Below are 22,749 nucleotides of genomic sequence, written 5' to 3'. Positions count from 1 at the left end.
ATGGCTTAATCCGAATAAATAAAAATCCGAGATAAAAAGCAAATTCACGCGGAGCTTTAGGGTAGACAAAAACGAGTTGAAATGAAATGAATAAAACGAAAAAGAGAATCTGGATTGATCTATGGCAATCAGAACTGATGTTCAGGTCCCGCTGCGAATTTAATAAACCTTATGTGTTTAAAATATTAATAAATTCATGTTCGCTTTTTCATTACCAAAGATTGACGAAGCAAGACGTATACATTCAGACAAGGACGTGTGTTTTCAGTCCAAAGGCGTGTTTACTTAGCTTGCGGTTTGGAATTTGAATAAGAAACAATATACGTTGTTCGAGTTTGTCGATATTTAGCTTTTACATTATGGTCGGTTGAAGATGAAACCAGTTGGAAACTCTGGGGGTGCGCATTTTCTTCCATTCATCCTTTCGTCCATCCCATTTCGCAATCACTGTGATATAAATTCATTTCAGATTTTGTAAATTACTTTGCGGAATTATTCAGCATCATAAGCGGATGTGTCATTCACACTCTAAGGCCAAGGTCACACTTAGAGGGAAAAGATCGAATTTGTAATCTCTTGCTTATGATTGCTCAATGGCCGTGTCATTAGAGTCGCGTTCTGAGAAAACTTGGCATAATGCTTGTGCGTAAATTGTCATCCCAGATTAGCCTGTGCAGTCCGCACAGGCTAATCAGGGACGACAATTTCCGCTTTTATGGAATTTTTCGTTTAAATGGTGTCTCTTCTTAGCGAAAATCCAGTTAAGGCGGAAAGTGTCGTCCCGGATTAGCCTGTGCGGATATCATAGGCTTCTCCGTTCTGAGAAAACTGGTCATAATGCATGTGCGTAAAAAAGTGTCATCCCAGATCAACCTGTGCACTCCGCACATGCAAATCATGGACGACACTTTCCGCCTCAATAGGATTTTTGCTGAGAAGAGACTTCATTTATACGAAAAATGTCATAAAAGCGGAAAGTGTCGTCCCTGATTAGCCCGTGCGGACTTCACATTGAAAAATTGAAAAATGTATAACACACCATCTCCACATGGTTAATACTGCTGGGAAATGATTTTAAAATGGCATCTTCTTACAAATTAACCTGCTATTTTATATACGGACACATTTAAAACACTTATAAGTTATATGGGCGTTTAGAAACGTATTCAACAAACGTGTTATCTTTTTTTTCAAAAATCGATCCGAATGTCGAAATTGCGAATCGTGAATCTCTCTGAGTGATTCAGTTTTTTTAATACACTCCAATATGTGACTGGCTGATCTCTGATGATTGACCGAGTGCCTGGTTGTAGACCAATTATATATACTGCACCTGGTCATATGATACAGCGACGATCTCGCGGTTATACATTAAGTATGATGTATCGTATCCAGAATTATTCATTTAAATCATTGCGACCATATGGCCGTTCGCCGTCTTACACCAACCGTGCATAGCTACGATAACATTCTATTAACAAGTGAAAGTACAACTCCCCAACTTTCCCCTTTAAAACTTCTCATTTACAGTGTTTTTCGCAAAACATGATCCAAAGACAAAAAAAAATGCCTCAAAAAGCAGAAACAAAATAATACAAGGGCTGTTTGTAAAACATGCATGCCCCCCTATATGGGCTATAAGTTGTAGTAGCAGCCATTGTGTGAATACGTTTTTTGTCACTGTGAATGGTGGTGGTGGTGGTGGGTGGTGGTGGTGGTGATGGTGGTGGTGGTGGTGGTGGTAGAAGAAATAGTAGTAGTAGTAGTAGTAGTAGTAGTATAGTAGTAGTAGTAGTAGTAGTAGTAGTCGTAGTAGAGTAGTAGTAGAGTAGTAGTTAAGTAGTGTAGTAGTGTCTTCTCGTCGTAGTCGTAGTTAGTAGTAGTCGTAGTCGTCGTCGTGTAAAGTCTAGTAGTCGTAGTGTAATTAGTCGTAGTAGTGTAGGTGGTGGTGGTGGTAGCCGAAGCACATCGTGTTCGTAGTAGTAGTAGTCGTAGTAGTCAGTCGTAGTAGTCGTCGTAAGTTAGTCGTAGTCGTAGTGTCGTAGCAGTCGTAGTAGCGTACGTAGTAGTAGTAGAAGTAGTAGTAGTAGCAGTAGACAGAAGTCAGATTAGTGTAGTAGTATAGTAGTAGTAGTAGTAGTAGTAGTAGTAGTAGTAGTCGTAGTATGTAGTAGTAAGTAGTATGAGGAGTAGAAGAAGTAGTAGTAGTAGTAGTAGCGCAGCAGCAGCAGCAGCAGCAGTAGTAGCAGTGTAGTAGTGAGTAGTAGTAGTAGTAGTAGTAGTAGTAGTAGTAGTAGTATTAGGAGTAGAAGAAGTAGTAGTAGTAGTAGTAGCAGCAGCAGCAGCAGCAGTAGTAGCAGTAGTAGTAGTAGTAGTAGTAGTAGTAGTAGTAGTAGTAGTAGTAGTAGTAGTATGCATTACAAAAATGCAGTTAGCCTTACATTTGGTAAAATTTAAAAATATTACAAGGGAGGCAAATCTGTAACAATAAATTTAAACTTATTGCATTTGTTTCCCCTGTAGTGTATTACCTCCCCTGTCCTGCTTATATTTATATTAATCAACAAAATTAAACATTAACACAATATTTAATATACAAAATATACATAAAATCTCATATTCTGATAATATATTACTAATCCACTGTATTTTACTAAAAGGATGATGTTTCATTGGACTGATAATTATAGATTTAGGATTACAGACCAGTTGCTTCAGTGATATTGTTCAGAGTGTGCCCTGTTGGCCGCGTATGCATTCTTGAATTATCATTCAAAAAACCATTTTACTATTTTGGGTCACCTTGACCTTTGACCTAGTGACCTCAAAATCAATAGGGGTCATCTGCGAGTCATGATCAATGTACTGATGAAGTTTCATGATCCTAGGCTCAAGCGTTCTTGAGTTATCATTCGGAAACCACCTGGTGGACGGACCGACCGACCTACCGACCTACCGACCTACCGACCGACATGAGCAAAGCAATATACCCGCTCTTCTTCGAAGGGGGGCATAAAAACAAAAACAACGTTGAGTTCTTTGTATCGTTTTTCGGTGTACTAATAACAAAACAAAACAAAAATCTTATTTCTCAATTCATATTTCGTTTCAATTTTAATTATACAAAAATCAATATATGAAAATTGAAACACAGTGCCTGTTTCCATTTACCGTTCTTGAATTGATAAAACGGTATACGAAAAACGAGGGGCGCTCCGCTGTTTTGGAGAGATAAGTCGTGATTGATCTTTTTGCGCAATTTTCTCCCTTAGATCTTAATATTTTTTAATACATACATGTAGACAATTATAGACGAAGAATAGTCGAGTCTTGGGCAGCTATTATTGGCTACTCTGATGGGAAAATAAATAGATCTAGTAACATTATATTACAAGACCATTAAATTATAATAATAGAAAAATCAACGCTTATTAAAGTCAATTATTTAAAATACCATATACGTTACAACTATGAAATTGTTACAAATTTATGAATAATGTTTTTTAGGTACGTTTTTTTCCACTTTTCGAATGACTTTTTACATGAACTGGATGTGTATAAAAGGAATAAAATGATACATTTTTCGACTTTTCGTGCACTTTAACAGATCACGCAAGCCAACGCTTGCTTGAATGCGCGTTTCTCTCTGCAAATCATACACGAATAGTTACAGATGTACAAGCTTTTTTATAATTGTATTCGAGTTTCATTTTAGGAGACAACCATTGTCTAAAACGGAACGTTTTAACGCGTGCAAGTAGTTTCTATAGGCGTTACGCATGCTATTCGCCTTCTTTATGAACCGTAACATTTAAAGTCATTTTTAGCGGTGTTGTTGGCGTCGCACTGAAGTGCGGCGACTCGTATGTAATACGTTTTTTTTCGCTTATGGAAGGAGAAGCTATTTTACGGATCAATGTATATATTATATGAAGATATATGAAGGTAAATATTTTGTATGCATTAACTTTATCTTGAGCGCTCTTTCCGGAACATTAAATATGTTTTTAATAAGTTATTAAATAGGCACATTTATTAATATTATTAATAATATTATATAAAATTATTTCAAGCGCAAAAGGGCTTCATATAAGGTGTTTAGTTATAACTCTATCAGAGCAAATAGCACTAGACATATCACAGTTCAGTTGTGAAATGTAACATATACATGTATTTGTACTTAATCGAACGAGTTAGAAATTATATTTTAGACACCTTGCACTAAACCATTTCATAAGCTTCACACAACTTTTTATTTATTGTCCTTGTGTCTTGTTCTTTATTTCAATACTGGCAGTACTAATACAACTTTAACATTCTATTATGTACGGTGATGTAAAAAGGGGACATTTTAGCAGCCGCCGCCGATTATTGTTCTTCTTTAAACATCATTCGGGTCTTAGGGTTAATAATAATTGGAATACGGGAATCAGGGGAAGGGGTATTACAGCTCTTAAAATGTAAGGACCTCTCCCTAATTATAGGACTAAAACGAGTTTTTTTTTTTGTAAAATTAGTACTGAATTTGCATAGTATAGGGGCAAAGAAAAAGAAGTGTCATAAGGGCAAAGAAAAAGAAGTGTCATAAGAGACTAACTATAGCCCTAGCAATTCGGTTGGATCGACATGAAATACCGGTACGTTTGGAAACATTTAGATGTCAGATTATGATCATTTCAATTTGGACAAATACATAATTTGGAAAAACAACTGAAAATATCCACTTCTTCTTCCCTAATACGGCGTGTCTTTCTCTCCCCCTTAAATGCACGTATGAAGCCATCCTGGTCGAAAAACAACTGAAAATATCCACGTCTTCTTCCCTTACGGCGTGTCTTTCCCTCCCCCCAAAATGCACATAAGAAGCCATCCTGATCGAAATAAGTGATGTATTCTTATGTAAAGGAAAAAAGAACCCACAATAGCCACGAATGAGTTATCTCACCAAGACAGCAGCACAGAGCAAAGATCTTTTTTTTTTTATTTATAGATTTTTGAACAGCGCCACTCGTTTTTCGTTTTTTGTAAACCGTAATATCAAACCAAGAACGGTAAACGAGACCAAGTTTTAATCATTGATTTTCGTTGTATGAAAATTGAAACGAAATTTGAAGAGGGATATACATTTCGCATTTTGTTTTATAATTAGTACAACAGAAAACGATAAAAAGAAGGGTCCGTGTATAAACCGTCTTTTCCTTTTTCGTTTAACATTCGAAACAACGAAACACGAAAATCAACGCATATAAGTTCATATTCCGATTTTCTAATAACCGAAAATTAAACAAAATACGAAAACAAAATGAACTTCTTTATATCGTTTTTCGTTGTACTTATTATAAAACAAAAAACGAAATTGATTCCCCTGTTCATATTTCGTTTCAAATCATATAACAAAAATAAATGTTTGAAAATTGAAACGGATTGTTTGATCCCGTTTACCGTTCTTAGTTTGAAAGAACGGTATACGAAAAACGAAAAACGAGTGGCGTTTGCGGGATGTGGTGCTGTCCTGGGGAGGTAACTCATTAGTGGCTTTTTGCGCGTATTTTTCTCCCTTACATAAGACTTAATCACTTATTTCCATCAGCATGGCTTCCTACGTGCTTTTTTCGTGAAGGTAAAGACACGCCCGTAGGGACAGAGACGTTGATATTTTCAGTTGTTTTTCCAGGTATTGTTTTTTTCCAATTTGAAATGATTATAATCTTGACATCGAAAGATTTTCCAACGTACCGGTAGCTCATGCCGATCCAGCCGATTAGATGGGGCTATAATTAGCCTCTTATGACACTTCTTGTTCTTTGCCCCTATGCTATGTAAATTCAGTACTTATTGACCAAAAAAACCTTGTTTTAATCCTATTATCATGGGGGGGGGTTCCTTACATTTTAAGAGCTGCAATACCCCGTCCCCTGAGTCCCGTATTCCTATTTTTATTACCTGTTAGACCCGCATGACATTTTAAAGACACAATAATCGACGGCGGCTGCTAAAATGTCCCTATGTTTTGCTTTTAACGTCACCTTACATAATAGAATGTCAAAGTTGTATTAGTACAGCCACTATTGAAAGAAAGAACAGGACGAAAGGAGAATAAATATATAAAAAATGTTTTAATCTTATGGCACGGTGTCTAACATATAATTTCCAATTCGTTCGATTAATAACAAATACATGTTGCATTTAACAACTGCATTGTGATATGTCTAGTGATTTTAGCTCTAAAACAAGAGTTATAACCAAACACCTTATATGAAACCGCTTTGCGCTTGAAGAAAATGAAATTAACTTAAATATAATTAATAAATGTACCAATTTAATAATTTATTAAACAACATATTTAATGTTCCTGAAAGAGCGCCAAAGATTAAGTTATTGCTAACAAGATATGTACATTCCAATGATATTATAACACCGCTTAATCTTTTTTTCCTTTAAACGTTACATTACTTAAAGAAGGCGAATATCATGCGTCACGCCTATCGAATCTACTTGCACTCGTTGACATGTTCCGTTTAAGACCTCGGTTGTCTCCTAAAATGAAACTCGAATGCCATTATAGAAAAGTGTTTACATTTGTAACAATACGTGTATGATTTGCTTTGTCAATGATATATATGAGGAGCGCGCAATGAGGGTTCGCTTGAATGATTTGTTAAAGTACATTTATTAGTCGAAAAGTGTATTATTTAATTCGTTTTATACACATCCAGTTCATTTTAACAGTTCTTCACAAATTGGAAAAAATGTGTACACCAAACAAAAACGTTATTTAAAATAAATAAATAAATTTGTAGCAACGTCAGAGTTGTAACTTATAAAATAAAATCCATTGACACAATGTTCTATACTTAGCGTTGATTTTTCTGTTATTTGAATGATGTGTTCTCGCAAAGAGTTTCAAATAATTTTATAATTGTTAAAAGCAAATTTTCTTTATTCTATAAAGGGAGCACCAAATATAATCATGCTGATAAAATTTAAAAAGAACTCAGTGCGAGAACCGATAGCTTTATAACAACATAAATTTTTACATTCAGGACCAGTGTCGCACCCTACATTTGCAACTTGTTGCAAATCACTGTTTCGATGCAAGAACTGCATGGACACCTGGTATGAGAGCCCACCGCCAGCCAGTTACCCGAAGTGTATGAGCCAGGACGGCACACGACGTGCCATGACAGGGCTTTATGAGGCCGTGAATGCTCTTAGGAATAATTCACCATACTAATTGAATGTACATGTGTATATGTTTAGCAATAATGTGGATTTTTTTCATTTCTTAAACAGATATGAATACAGTGTAGTAAATAATTCGATTGTTGTTTATTACTTGAAGAGAAAGGCTACGCCGAACAAAGATATTTTATTGTGCAATGATTATTGTCATGCATTTTATACATTAAATCAAATCCAATGACTTGAAACAAAAGCAGGCATTTATATTGGTATCGTTATATAACTTTACTGTTGATCTATTTATTATTCCATTAGACTAGCCAAAAAGAGCTGTGCCAAGACTCGTCTATTCTTCCTCTATAATACGTGTAATAGTTAACATTTTATTATTCAAAATAATAGTTTCAAAGGGAGAAAACTGCGCACTAAGATTAATCATGAGTTATCATTCAAATAAAGCTGCGCAGCGCCCCTCGTTTTCCGTTTTCCGTGTATCGTTTTATCAAATCAAGAACGATAAATGAGGTCATAATACACCAAATAGTTTCCCTATATAATTCAATGTAAAAGCGACAACTTTGAGCGAAAATAAATGCAACATTTTGCACATAGAGACCCCCATAACCATACCTTTTCTTAAAAGCCATTCTAAGCGGAATCGATTTATGCAATAAAAAATATATGTCATGTACAATGCAAGAAAGAACTTGACACAAATCAAAATCGACTGTTTTTGCAGTTTTTTTTTTCGGCCGTTTCTTAGTGGAATGCAACCTTGTCTAGTGCAATGGTTTACTATAGTCTTCAAGTGTATCATATTTCAGGGATTCAGTAGTGAACACCTATTCATGCCCTACCATTATCTCCGCAAGATAACACCTGAATAATGGTAAAAAGTGTAAAACATGCCTTCCTGTCAACTATGATATTTTTTTAGAGAGTACAGCCCTACATGAAGCGATCATTTAGTGTATTGTAACCATGATAGCAGGCGCTTTGTTTCAATTTTCAAATATTATTTTTTTTTGTAATTTAAATTGAAACGAAATAGGAATAGACATACACGTTTCGTGTTTTGTTTTGTAATTAGTTAAACGAAAAACGATATAAATAAGTTTACTTGTTCTTTGTTTTTTGTATTTGTTTCGGTTATAAGAAAATCGGAATATGAACTAATATGCGTTTATTTTCGTGTTTCGTGTTGTCGAATGCAAAACGAAAAACGAAAAGACGGTATGTACACGGACCAAGAAGTTAATTTTGTTTTCGTACTTTGTTTTTGTTTCGGTTATTAGAAAATCGGAATATAAACGAATATGCCTTAATTCTCATGTTTCGTTGTGTTGAATACAAAACGAAAAGACGGTATATACACGGACCTTTTAGCTATGGAATATCACACCAACATTTTAACAAATATGGCACTCAGCGTGTCCCCATGTTAATATGACGCATAATACAAAATAAATAGTTGTAAATAAGTACTTTCTACATTCGTTCTTATCTTAAAGATATTCGCTGTCGTTAAAAATACATTTTGTTTTTGACACTGACAGCGACTTTATTTGCTCATTTCAACAAGTAACTTTGAGTGTTTTAATATTACGTAATATGGTGCAAATGCGTCAATTGATGACGTCATAATTAAGAAGAATTTACTGTCTGAGTGTAGTACTATACAGATCGTCTGCTGTGCGTGTATTTACAGCCGATGCAGTATGTTCACGCACAATGCTAATTTTTTCAGCATCAACTTATATCAATGAAAATATTTCAAGGATCAGCGTTATACAATGTGATCATTCAAATTGCAATATCGTAGAGGCGACATAAGAATGAAATAACTCATGGTCGCCAGTGAATAGAGAAATAAATCATTATTTATTCCATTATCTCGACAAGTCGCGAGGAGGGTCCCACGCTATTGCGCTGATCTTATTGTGCCAACGCAATTTAGTTCTGCACCGAATCCAAAATTTCAATCGGATCCGAATTCGAATCCAAAGGCTCGGAAATTTGAAAGTAAAAATACGCAAAATAATTATAATTTATATATTGTTATGACCAAAATTATGTTTTGAAACACCAGAACTTATATATGTCTTATGAGAAAAGTAATTAACTTTTATTATTTTTTATTATAAACTTTACAGCTACTAATATTTATACTACTTTAGCAGCATTGGTAGATGCAGCTGCAGCCGCAACAGCAGTAGTGGAAGCAGAAATAACGTATTAGGGCGAAAGAAACAATTAACGCAAACGAAAGGTTAAACTCAAATAAGATCCGGATTCGAAACCGATTTTTCCAATCACGGTTAGATCCGCGAATCCTCGTTTGGATCCGCGAATCTCGGATATTTCGGATATTCGGTGCAGCCCTACAACGCATCGTTAAGGTTTTTAGGACAATTTACCCATAAATGCGACGGGGAGTTGCAACTGAAACATGCACGTTGTGACCTACTCGTCATTGGCCGTACTCAGAAGGACATCTGGGGCATACTGATCAGTACGTTCAATTCGGGCTTCAAGCCACTGGACAGCTGGCAAGATCCGTGATTCAGACTGTTTAGTACCGTGTACATCAAAGCGCGCACTCAAAAAATGTCATAAAATTCACGGAGAAGATGCTTAAAACTATGGAATCGCTCGACAAGCCGGCATTATAATATTCAGTCGTTGCATAAACTTCATTAGTATGATATGTTCAAAACCGAATTTGCTTGTGAACATAATTTGCTTATCATTAAGCAATCTGATTGATGCAAATAAATAGAACGTTTCAGACTTTCGATCTATCTCTTAGAAATTGAATAACATAGTTTCACCATTGTTGATAGTAAAAAGCGCTTATGCTTTTGTTGAATTATGCCTTTGCATTGACCGTTTCAAGGCGGTGACCCCAGCTTTATTCATATTTTGTGTTTATGTTGGTTTGTATTGTGCTGTATTGTGCTGTTTTGTACTGTTTGGGCAATCGGTCACTTGCCTTAAATAAAGGACCAACTAATTGTTTTTAATGAAAATTCAATACTGCTCCAGCAGCTGGAGTTTCACTTCTTTATATTGATAAAGAATATGGGTACCAATGCCACTTTGCAGCGAGCATTATACACATTTGAGAATCATATATATATTTTATATATCTTGTCTTGTTAGATCTACCACATTAACACACGTATAACGTTATCAAAAACATCTGAACCGATAAAAGTAAAAATATGTAATTATCTTTCAGAATATATGTCAAAGTAGAAAAATTAACAAGTAATGTTCTGCTTTTTTACTCATTGCCTTTATTTATTATGATCTTTGTATATGCATCCCTATATTAAAATGCATAGCTGTAAATTTTTAATGTGTGTCCTTATTTATACATTTATATATAGTGTTTATCCCATTTCAACATATTTGCGTGGTTTCCTTGCCTTTGTCGTGCAGTATGGCAAAGGATGATACATTTGTCTTGAACCAATAAATTGAAATTTGGAACTTTTTACAAAGTATGCGAGAACTGAACATTAAACTGACATTATGACTGAGTTTTTTTGTCAGTAGCAGTGCGAAATCATGACAATCTATCGCCTTATGAAAACGTTAACAACTTCCTCAAATCTCTGGTTTATATGGCGCAACATTCCATCAAGAATTTCCATTTTTCACAGCATCTCAAACGAACAATATTTAATAAAAGCGCATTGACACTGACAAAAAAATGTTTAAACCGTGTTTGTTGAATCTTGATGTTTGTTATACATTTGCCAAAACTCTTCACTCAATATGGTACTTCAGTTTTCAAACACAATATTCTTTAAAATTGTTTTTTTTATTAAATAATGGGGTATTACTCCAACACTTTATTATGTTAATATTTCGCAGTTATTAGAAAATAAAAACGTATAAATATGTACTTTCTAAATTCTTTCTTATTTTAAAGATAAAACGACTTTATTCCTTATTACAACCTTGGTATTGAAAAGTGAACAGGGACCTTTAAATGATTATGTTTTCATAACATCATAAGATGCAAATGCGGATGGGAGCGATTGCGGCATAAAGAAGTAGAATTTACTGTCTGAGTGTCGTATGTTGTTTTTAAGCCAATGCAGCATGTTCACGAACAATCATTTGGTTTTCATGACTTTAACTTATATCGATAACAACATCATTAATCACTTTTTTATGTTCAACGTTATAAAATGTGTTACTTTCATACATTTTGAAACTAGCAAACACATTCTCATGTTTCTTAATTTATACAATACATTAGATTTGATTATGTTTCACATTATGACGTCTTCGGATTTCAGACCGAGCAGAGGATCGTATTACGTCATCACTAAATAATTAATCTTTCTAAAGTTTCTGTCACATATTCGTGTAGGTAATATCTTGCGGATATTCTGGTGTAAATGCTTTCCATTTATGCGATCAATCATGTTTATTTTAACTTGCTGTAATAAGTGTACTTATTTAAAAACAAGTTAACTTATTTTAAACAATTTGAGCTGTACTATTGTATGTAGCTTAATACTGATTTACAACCTAAGGTGTAATTTGGCCTTTTACAACCTTGCTCTATTATCTGGTTTAGTGTTTAGCTAAATGTTTTACATATTTCTTATTGAAACATTGTAAGCATATATAATTATTGTAAGGCCGTGATAATATCGTGCGTGAAACCATTCATGGTTATCAACATATTCAGCAAAGTCAAAAGGAATTCCGATGAGTTTCGTATAATCATATATGCACAGGTCGGGCTTCATCCTGACCTGCACTCATTTGCCAATTTAAGGTTATACACTACCAATCCGTTTAAACAAAGACGCCGTACAATCCCGAGGTGACCATACACATATTGGCAAACGAATCACACGGACGCCGTTGCAGTTTTTTTTACATATAAACTAGCTTTTCCATCACAGCTTGCGACATGTCAACACTCTAACACTTTAAACAATTTTATGATAACGTTTTTATGTAGGTATGTTGTAATTAATAACTTTTCCATGGAACTGTACATCGTACAGTAAACAACACATCTTAAAGGATTTAATTGTGCAAATATATATTTAAAAAAATATACTGATGTAAAATGTATAAATATTATCAAACTCGAATGTTTTTTTAAGCTACGCTCATCATAATGTTTCGTTACAGCTTTCTCTGCTAATTTATTGGAAAAGTAACTTTAACATGTATGTTTATTTAATCAAACGGGAATATTGAACTCCAAAGCTGTCTGAATTAAGTAGCGAAACTTTCTAATCAAGTGAAGGGTACCAATTTGTAAGAGTTGACTTTTTACAATTTGTCTCTCTTCTGTGCTCTTATAAAAAATCGTATGAACAGTTTGGAAATGTTTTACCTTTGGCGTTTTCCTTTCCTACACCGACAATAATGTGTCCTTTATGTATCGAAACCGGACACATCAAGATTCAAATGCCAACCGCAATCTCAACTAACTACATATTAAAATATTCTGAGTTTACTATTATTTGAGCATGAACGCTTGAATCGAGGATATACTACTGCGTTATGTGGTAATTTCCTTCGGAAGCTCGCTTCCATCATCAGAGGAGATGCGCTCGAGCTATCAGGAGCCGCTATTTTTTTTTTTTAACATAATCTCACATCTCTTTGTTTTCTTCAAATGCACATTGATTATTAAAGTGAGTGTGCACGATATGACTTTGTGTTAAATTGTAATATATTGATACAAATATGTTACAATAACACAAAATAGGCAAGAAATAATAAACATTGAAGACGAATTGCATAAAATGCAGCAAAGACAAATTAGCGCCCCGAGCGGATTGTAACGAAGATATTTCGTACATATTTTCCTACAATAACCGAAGCATTCGCTTTTTTATTAGTTTCGGAGTTAGTGTTCGTGTGTCGTATGAATAGATATCGTTATAGATATGGAAAGGACATTAAAATGATCCGTAAAAATAAATTTAGATTTACATCTTTCATGCATGATATACATGCTGGCAAATTCGCCTGTACAGACATTTTCGATTTAAGAATAAAATATCTGGCTTATTTCGCATTTTTTCGACACACTTTTATTTTAATTTATATTGAAATACATGTATAATAAGTTTTTTACACATTTTATATAAATTTCAGAAATATTTGACAAATTCGTGCATACTCACTTTAAGACCGTGGTGAAAGAACGATCGATCGATCTGATTACCATTTCTTTTATTTCCATCAAAACCCAATTAACCGCTCCTTAGGTGTTGTAGTCGTGACAACAGGTGTCCAGATGACCCTGGGTGTACAGTCTGAGTCGCATATGTAAGTCTTGTTGAAATAGCCATCCTGAACGTTAAAAAGGAATCGAAGATCAGACTTGAAAAATTAATATGATCAAAGGATGTTATTTTCATTATATGTATTAGCAATAACAATGAACAATCGTAATTAACATACTCATTTCTCGTATTAACAGAATAATATATACCAGTATTTGTATGGGTATTGAGGTAAATGTGTACCTCCAGTTTACAGTTTGGGATAGAAAACAATGTGTGTAATATGAGTTAATTATACTATATAGTGAATGCTTTCATAGACATTTTACATACGTTTAATGGGAATACGGAGTTTTAAAGCCGCCTGAATCAAGTAGCCCACTTACTGATTTTTATATAAGAACTGCTTTTCCATCCTGTGATTTTGTCTACGTTCTTCTTAAACATCTCAGCAGTTTGAAGATTGTTATTTACACCTTCTTTACACCCATAATTATACTCTTGTGTCCGTATGTAGCACAACCTGGAACAGCAATTTCATCTACCCCCTCATCACTATCTTCGAAGATAAGCTTGCTGTTATTTCAGCTTTTCTTCACTAAGGCTATATGGTATCTTCACCAGAGTGTCAGCAATTGACTATCAACTTTCTCTTCTTGTGCAGTTGCCTTCTTTCACGACCGATGGGACAAACACCTTACTTGTAGAGATGGGTTCCTGTGTTTCATGAAGAGGATTGCGGTCATTGGTGGCACAAAAGGACAATAACGAGTCGATGTCAATATGTTATGCACATTAAAGTGAAAGTATGGGCATCGAACAGTTTATAGGTGTCTATCGCAACCGTTGTTTATTTTTGGTGTTTTCACTTCATATGCACTTATATTTGTTAATGCAGCATCAACATACTAAAACAATATCCCGGAAAGAGAAAAATAACGCACTTGAATATCAACCGTACTTTCGTTTGACAACTGATCACGCATGTACAAATGAACATAAATTCAGTTTGTTTTAGTGCAGATTCGTTTATACGACACAAAGACACAATTTTGTTTTACGGATCATTTCGGCTTACAGGACTGGGTGAGTCACGTAAAATATCGAATAAAAATATATTTTTATAAACAACTGGGAGCAAGATGAGTTGCAGATAAGTGGTCAGGAACCACATTTTAACTTACTCTTTTGGCCTGTTAATTCTTTTCAGCTCAGTTCAACAGTGAAAAATGCCCATAATATCACTTTAAAAGAAGACGATATACCGGTGACTCCGTTTATGAAATATGCGTGGTCTTCATCACTTAAAAGATGAATACTTCTGCGTGCATAATCATTAGGTGTGCTTATATATGTATCTTTTGAACTGCAGCAGCTTGCTACCCGCTTCCAATTTGTGACAGTGTGTTGATTAATCACATGCCTCTATATATACTCTGCTCTGAATCAATAGCTTAATCTGATTAAGTTTTTTTCCTTAAGTGCTTATCAAACGTTTGGATTCCGGATTAAGTGTACTCAACATTATAACCACTGCACTCTACAAAAATCTACATTTTATCACCACACAGGCCATGGCATGGTCAAATGACTTCTGCACTTAGATCGCGATGCAAGAACGATCGACCTGGTGACTTTTTATCTTCTCTCTTTACGGACCCAACATCTGGGTAGTGGGTGTTGTCGTCGGCGTAATTCGCGTTACCATAAGGCAAACCTTGGCTAATATTCCTCAAAATCACCTCAGACAAACGTTTTGTGCTTGGATCTGTATCGTGTGATTCCAAGCTGCTAACCATGCCGCGGCTCAAACGCGACTTTGGGTCAACTCACTGCAAGACTCTGGACTAAGCTTGCGGACACAGATAGCGTTGCACACTCGATCGATATTATGCTTATTTTTCGGAAATTTATCAGAACCCAGACATCTGGGTCGTTGGTGTTTTCGTCTTAAGCATTTGGTGTAAACGTTATCCTACTTAAACAGCTCGAGGCTAATAAGTATGGCTGAAAGGCATTGCGATCATCCTGCACATTGGGGTGAAAAAACGAAGATCAGTTGTTAGGTGCATTTCGATAATTCTATTTATTAGAAATCACATTAACACATTCTCATGTACATACGTTTTCTTATACATTAAAACGTGTGTTTAAAGACTGATATATGCGTATGTATGGATGTTTGGTTTAGGAAAACCCTGGATAAAATATTAAGAAAAAAAAAGTTAAGCTTTGTAAAAAAATGTAATTAGTGAGAAGCATACTCAGGGCAAATACCTTTATGTACATATTTTACACCTCTCGATCAGATAAATACATAGTACAACATGTTCATCGAAGGAAAGAAAACAATACAAAAAACGTGTTATTTCATTCGAAATACCTCAGAACTTCCGCAACCAAGAATGAACTTTGTCATCCGATTGAAGCGATCAATTACATACTGCATTTGAATGCCACAAAATGGCATGACGTCATGATCATCACCTATTTCACATTCTGATTGTGCCTCGATCCCCAGCTCAATGAGTTCGGCTTCAATGACGTCATCGGCGTACTCATCCAAAAGCTCGCCCTATAGTATTTTATGAGCTGTTCTGCGTCTTACGCCTCTGCAAAATCAATTAATTCCTAGTACATGTATATTTTGATACCAAATACATAAAGTATATATGATACATTTTTGGTTGAACACGCATTATATGGAGTTCGGCTTCTAGGACGTCATCAGCGTACTCGTCCAACAGCTCCAATCTAAATACATGGTATAATAATGTTAATAAAAGGCATTAAAAAAACACTTTTATTTCATTAAAAATACCTTAGAGCTGCCACCAAATGGAATGTCCGTGGACATTCGATTGAAGCTTGTCATTATGGAACACATTTCAGGACTTCAATGTAGACCGACATTACCGGCATGACGTCATGATCATCACCTATTTCATATTCTGATTCCGCCTCGATCCCCAGCTCAATGAGTTCGGCTTCAATGACGTCATCGGCGTACTCATCCACAAGCTCGTCCCTCAGCCTATAGTACTCCATGAGCTCTTCTGCGTTAAACGCCACTGTGAAATCAATGAATTTCTATCATATTTTTGGTACCAAATACTTTTGTGCTCCGCTTCAGGCGCAAGTCTTATACCAAGTATAACTAGAAGCTCTCTTTCAGTAAATAGTTATGGCAGTGTGGCTTTAAAATATAAAGTCATTTTTGTCCATGAAAGTAAGTCAACCCACACTATAAAGTTATCTGATGTAATTTATTGTCCAGCAAGGAACTTAAAAGAGTATAATATACCATTATGATGAAAAATATTCTTAATTATTTACTGTAAAGTAGCGCAGAGCGAATTCACTTACAATGTGTTAAAATATTAAACTTCAGATTGGCACCAGAGTTCAAATTCAGAATGTAGTTTTATTATCAATGGAAGATTTTTTGGGCAAAGAAAATCTGAGGTATATTTACTTTTCCAGTGACACATTGTGCCCTGTGTCATGCACATGACACAGTGTGTCATACACATGACACAGTGTGCCTGCAACAACAAAAATTGTGCCCGACACAGTAATCTATGTGCCTTCTTAACAGGTGCTCAAATAGAATGTTCTTAAGTATGGGCAATTTGTAACGTAAAAGAAACTTTAAAATATGCAAAAACATAAAACAACATAATAATACCACAAAGGAACGTTTTCTGCCTTGAATTGGATTCATTTTCGAACTGTAACAATTAATTCAAATAAAAAATATTACTCAAGGACTTTAAAAGTCGGCTTGACAGACGTTGCTTAGCAACGGGCGTGCGAAAAATTAAGATGGCTGCCGTCTATTTCTAAAAAACAAGTGTGACAATTTAAAGTCAAAAAGCAATGGATGCAAACAATTCTAACTATTTAGGAATTGGCAGAAATGTGCAGAATAGGACTAAAATTTGATAGCTATATACTTATTTGTATGAATTCTTAAATAACATTAACTTTAAGAGACAAATGTCTACCTTCAAACCGGAAGTAGGAACATTTTAACAATAACAATGGAGTAAAAATCGTAAGTATGAAGGAAAACTTATTCTAGCCTAAACATGTGATATTAGTGACTGGTCTGTAACATATAATTGGTCAGCACTATTAATTATATGACCAGGCTAGGAAAAGCAACATGAATGAATGAACAATGAAAACAATTATGCTGTTTACAAGGAAATTCAGGTAACTAATTTCAAAGAAAATTTTGATTCACACTTATATAATGTACTATTCACAGGGTTGTTACATTACATAAAGGATATATGATACATGTTTTGGTTGAACACGTATTATATCTTCCCTCGAAAGAGGCACTTTTTTCTTGTGTGAGCATATGCACTTATGAATGTACTCGATCTGAGAGTAAGAATCATTATCAGGAGACTATTACTCGAGGGTCACTGTCACTGCCTTAGAACGGTTGATTGCAATGCCCATCCGTTTTAAGGGGCTCAAAACGTCGCTCGTATTCCAGAATTGCTAATGCACATATTATTATGCTTTTTGATCTAACGTAATATAGGGCAGAGCCAGGAACCCGATAGCGTCATTTACAAGTAAAATTTACTGTATGTGTGCCGCAGCAAGCAAATCATAATTAATCATCCGGTTGGAGATTTTTTAATAACGCTACTGCAACTGCAGAATATTCGCAAATAATATGACTTTGTGGTGCAATTCATTTAACATATATATAAATGAATATATACTTAAACAGTTGTTTTTAAGAAAAGATAATTGTTACAAAATTTCCTTATTCCAGGCATGAACAAACAATTAAGGAAAAAATCAAAATGTGCCATCAAATAGTAAAACTTACATATCCGTATTAAAATTTTAACTGTCTTTCACTTTTTTGTTTATTTAAGTTTTTATTCAAATGAATACTGTAAATCGAGCGGTATCGATGACGTTGCATTTAATGACATGCGCGTATTCAGAGCTTTGTTTAACTCAACGCATTTAAAAAAGAAGTCATGATGGTTTCTGTAATTGTATTCATTAATTAGGGCAGAATCATAACTTTTGCCATCTAAACAGTACAAGGTGTAGTTAGTTGCACAACAAGTATTATATTTTACTACTTGGACAGCAGCAAAGATGGAATAATGCGATTTGACCAGTCGTCACTCTTAACTTATTCTTAATAGTCTCATTCAATGAGGATTCAAAACGTCAGTTCTATAAAGTACAGATGTAGATTTATTTAACGTAGAATGGCGTAAGTGAGTCGTATCTTTTAGTTTATACCTTTGATGTTGGCTTTTGACATCTTTTCGTGTTAAAAGGGTTCTTTTGACTCAAGTTACGACTGACTAACTGCGCCAAGTAACGACTGACCTAATCACAACAAAAATCTCTATTTATAGGCAGTTGTTGAGGCTGGGCGTTGCTGCCGATCAATCAGAACCAGACTTTCATGAAAGTGTTTAACTGCGTAAAATGGTTTTGGCATCATTAAAAACATTTGCATAAACAGCATTCCAAGTCTTACAAGAAAGCATCAGATCAATTAAAAGCTCAGAAAATATTATGCATCACTATACAATGCTTTCACATTTCTCAATATAAAGAAGTGAAACTCCAGCTGCTTTAGTAGTATTGAATTATTATTATACACAATTAGTAGGTCCTTTATTTAAGGCAAGTGACCGATTGCCAAAACAGTACAAAAAAGGACAATACAGCACAATACAAAACAACATAAACACAAATAAGAATAAGGCTGGGGTCACCGCCTTGGAACGGTCAATGCAAAGCATTGGGGGTTTAAACCGGTTTTGGAGCGCTCAACCTCACACTTGGCCCAGCAATATTCATAATACATGTACGTGTAAATAAAATTTAACCTTATAGCATGTGTAACTCAATAAGTTTTTAGGGGTAAGTGGTTGCATATGCATGCATTATTTGACACGCTTCGTTGTTTCAAAGGAATAGGACGCGAGCTATCGATTAATGGGCAAAAACTCAAAAATATTGTTTGAAAGTCTGTAAAAGATTTATTCGGCCTCGAGTTGACAAACGGATTCGAAATATTGCTCGGTTTTCGACCGACTGTGAGTTAACGGCTGGACAGATATTTTTGAAGTTAACTTTTTTTGAAAGGTTGTCCAATGGCCCATAGGAGGATCAAGGGATGCTTTGGATTAAAGCTATTTTTGACATTTTTGCGGCCCGCGAAGACAGGTCTATAATAAAGTCTAGTTAATGACCTTGTTATTATTCCAATATCAGAGGGTGGGGATTTTCTTTTCATGGCTCTTTGTCAATTTTTTTCTCATTAAACATGATTTTATATATTTATTTGAATATATTGGGCTCCTAAATATATATATATATGAAAAATACTATCCTGGGTACGTTACTTCCACCTGTGCTTTTTGAGGAACGATGGAATGAAACTATGAACAAGTGTCAACTACATTCCTTCTTTATAGAAAAAGATTTAAGAATATAGCATCTTGAAGTTTATATTTCAGATCATCATCGCACAAATACAGGAAGTAGCAACAATAATGGGTGTAAAAGTTCCATATTACATTGCTTGGTTGTTTATGTACTGCTGTCACAGAGAAAATAAAAATAAAATTATAAACTCAATGACCTATGCATGTAGATTACAACTTGGAAAGTTGGTCGTATGACGTCACAAAAATCCATGTACCTAGGAACAGAGAAAGAGTTATGACGTAATGGACGCGCGAAAACACAATGACGTGAACAAAATCCAGGGGCAGTACTGTTAAGTTAAAATAAAAATATTAATGGGGCGGTACTGCAAAATTAAACTACTAATAACACAAGTTTAGGTGATTAAATATTAAGAATCAAATGTATAAAAATTGTAATTCTATTAAAGCGACATTATTGGAATCAAACAGTATATAGGTGTTTTGACAACTGACGACAGAAATGATTTGATGTAAGATGTGTGTCTAAATGTAGTTTTCATGCAGATTTGTGCATACGACACAAAGACACAATTATGCTCAAATGTGAAAAATGCCCACCATATCTAATAATTCCAAATTTTAAGCGAAGAAAGATATAGTGAATCAAAAACCATCAAGCACGTGTTTTTAAGTACATCAGCAGCATATCCTTTTGATAAAAACGAGTTTATTAAATTGAAAAGTTTAATATGAACATTTTCTTTAACATACTTTAATTCGCGGACACGCTTCAAAACATCTCCATAAAATGATGGATTGGAAATTCCATTATTTAAATGCCATTTTAAAGAAACATTATATTTTGAAATTAAATCACCATACTTTGAGTGAAATAAAGCGAATTTACTTCTTAGGTTATACTACAAAAAGCCTTGTTTTAGCAATTTCTTTGTTAATAAAAGATTACGGTCATTAAAATCTTTAATACATAAACATGCTCAGGCATAACGTACCAACTGTGAAATGTAAATACCATAGGAAGGACCTTTAGCATAATGATACTATTTCGTCTTACACACAGTGAAAGCAATGCAAAAGCATTGCGCGAAAATACTTTAAATATTTCCCCACCAGCATTAATATCTGAAAGGACTACTGGCTGTATAAGAAGCATTACAACAATAAAACAGTTAACAAGTCATAATACTACACATACACATTGAGAAAACACATTTCTTCGAATAGATATAAATTATCCGCGAAGAATTAAATGGCTACGTCATGACCTTCGACATTGCAAATGGCGGACATATTGTAACATTCAACCCGCGTTCAATTCAAAGCTGGCGATTCAAATTACAAGTAATGGTGATTCAATAATGGAGATAGCATTAACTGGATTTAACAAACATTTGATAAGGGCTGTTAAACTAGATATCAACAAGGACAATTTGGATTATTATAGTTAAACAAGTAAGTCATTCTTAAGTGTACATATTTCGGACATGTATAGTTTTCGGATAAACAGTAAAAAAAATACAGGGTATTACACTCCCCCCACCTTCAATATAAAGAAGTGAAACTCAAGCTGCTGGAGCAGTATTGAATTATCATTATAAACAATTAGTTGGTCCTTTATTTAAGGCAAGTGACCGATTGCCCAAACAGTACAAAACAGCACAATACAACCAACATAAACACAAAATATGAATAAAGCTGGGGTCACCGCCTTGGAACGGTCAATGCAAGCATTGGGGGTTTAAACCGGTTATAGAGCGCTCAACCTCACACTTGACCAAGCAATATTCATAATACATTTAAGTGTAAATAAAATTTAACGGCATAGCATTGTAACTCAAATTAAACAATAATAAAAGGGAATTAAAACGCATTCAATTTAATTACAATTTAATTACTCAATGGTATTGAAGATACCAGAGCAACAGAGTTACAACTTTTTGACGAACGATGAAATGAAACTACAAACAAGTGTCAACTACATTCCTTCTTTATAGAAAAGATTTGAGAATATAGCGTCATTAAGTTAATATTTCAGATAATTATCGCGCAAATACAGAAAGAAGCAGCAATAATGGGTGTAAACATTCCATATTACATTGCTTGGTTTTTTATGTGACTGCTAAAAAATAAAATAATAATAATAATTAAATCAAACAAGAAACGCCTATCAGAGAGAAAATATGAATAAATTACATTTCAAGCCTTCATTTTTGAGCCGATGGAAGATGTTTTCAAGTCGCTCAAGACCCTGAAGTTGTGGTTGAAGATGGTATAGGGATGATCAACGAAGATGCAGACAGTGTGGGGTGATGATGGGTCAGATAGGTGAATAGATATTGGAGACGGTATAGTGTCCATTTCTGATTCTCGTATGGCCTGGAATACAATGTCGCTCCTCTTCTGCACCCTGGCAACAAACCGGTCCTCAATTCCAAGCAACTGAGCGATATCTCTATGAAGATATGGATAGTCCTCTTCAGCCCAGGACCTTGAGATGGAGTCTGCGAAGGAGCGATACAATCCTGTCGCCGCTTCAATGCGCTTTAAGACGTTTGATGCTGAAAAATTCCCTTCTTAATGGTCGTCTTATATGCGGAAGGTCCATCTTCTTAATAGGCCACAGCACCGAATTCATCGAGTCAGATGAATGTTACACTTCCAGACATTTTCGTTTCCTGGATTTCGCAGATGATTCGCATGCCAACGCCCAACCCTTGATACATGAAGAAATCCCATGAGATCTACATGCAGCCCACTTTGTGACAAGATATTTTGCATAGGACGCAGTGGCGCTGTTGGGGTTTTCGACTTCATGACACTTGATAAATGAAGCTGCTCCA

This window comes from Dreissena polymorpha, chromosome 14 (assembly GCF_020536995.1).
Source record: "Dreissena polymorpha isolate Duluth1 chromosome 14, UMN_Dpol_1.0, whole genome shotgun sequence".
Taxonomy (NCBI): Eukaryota; Metazoa; Mollusca; class Bivalvia; order Myida; family Dreissenidae; genus Dreissena; species Dreissena polymorpha.
This window is presented reverse-complemented; position numbering follows the sequence as displayed.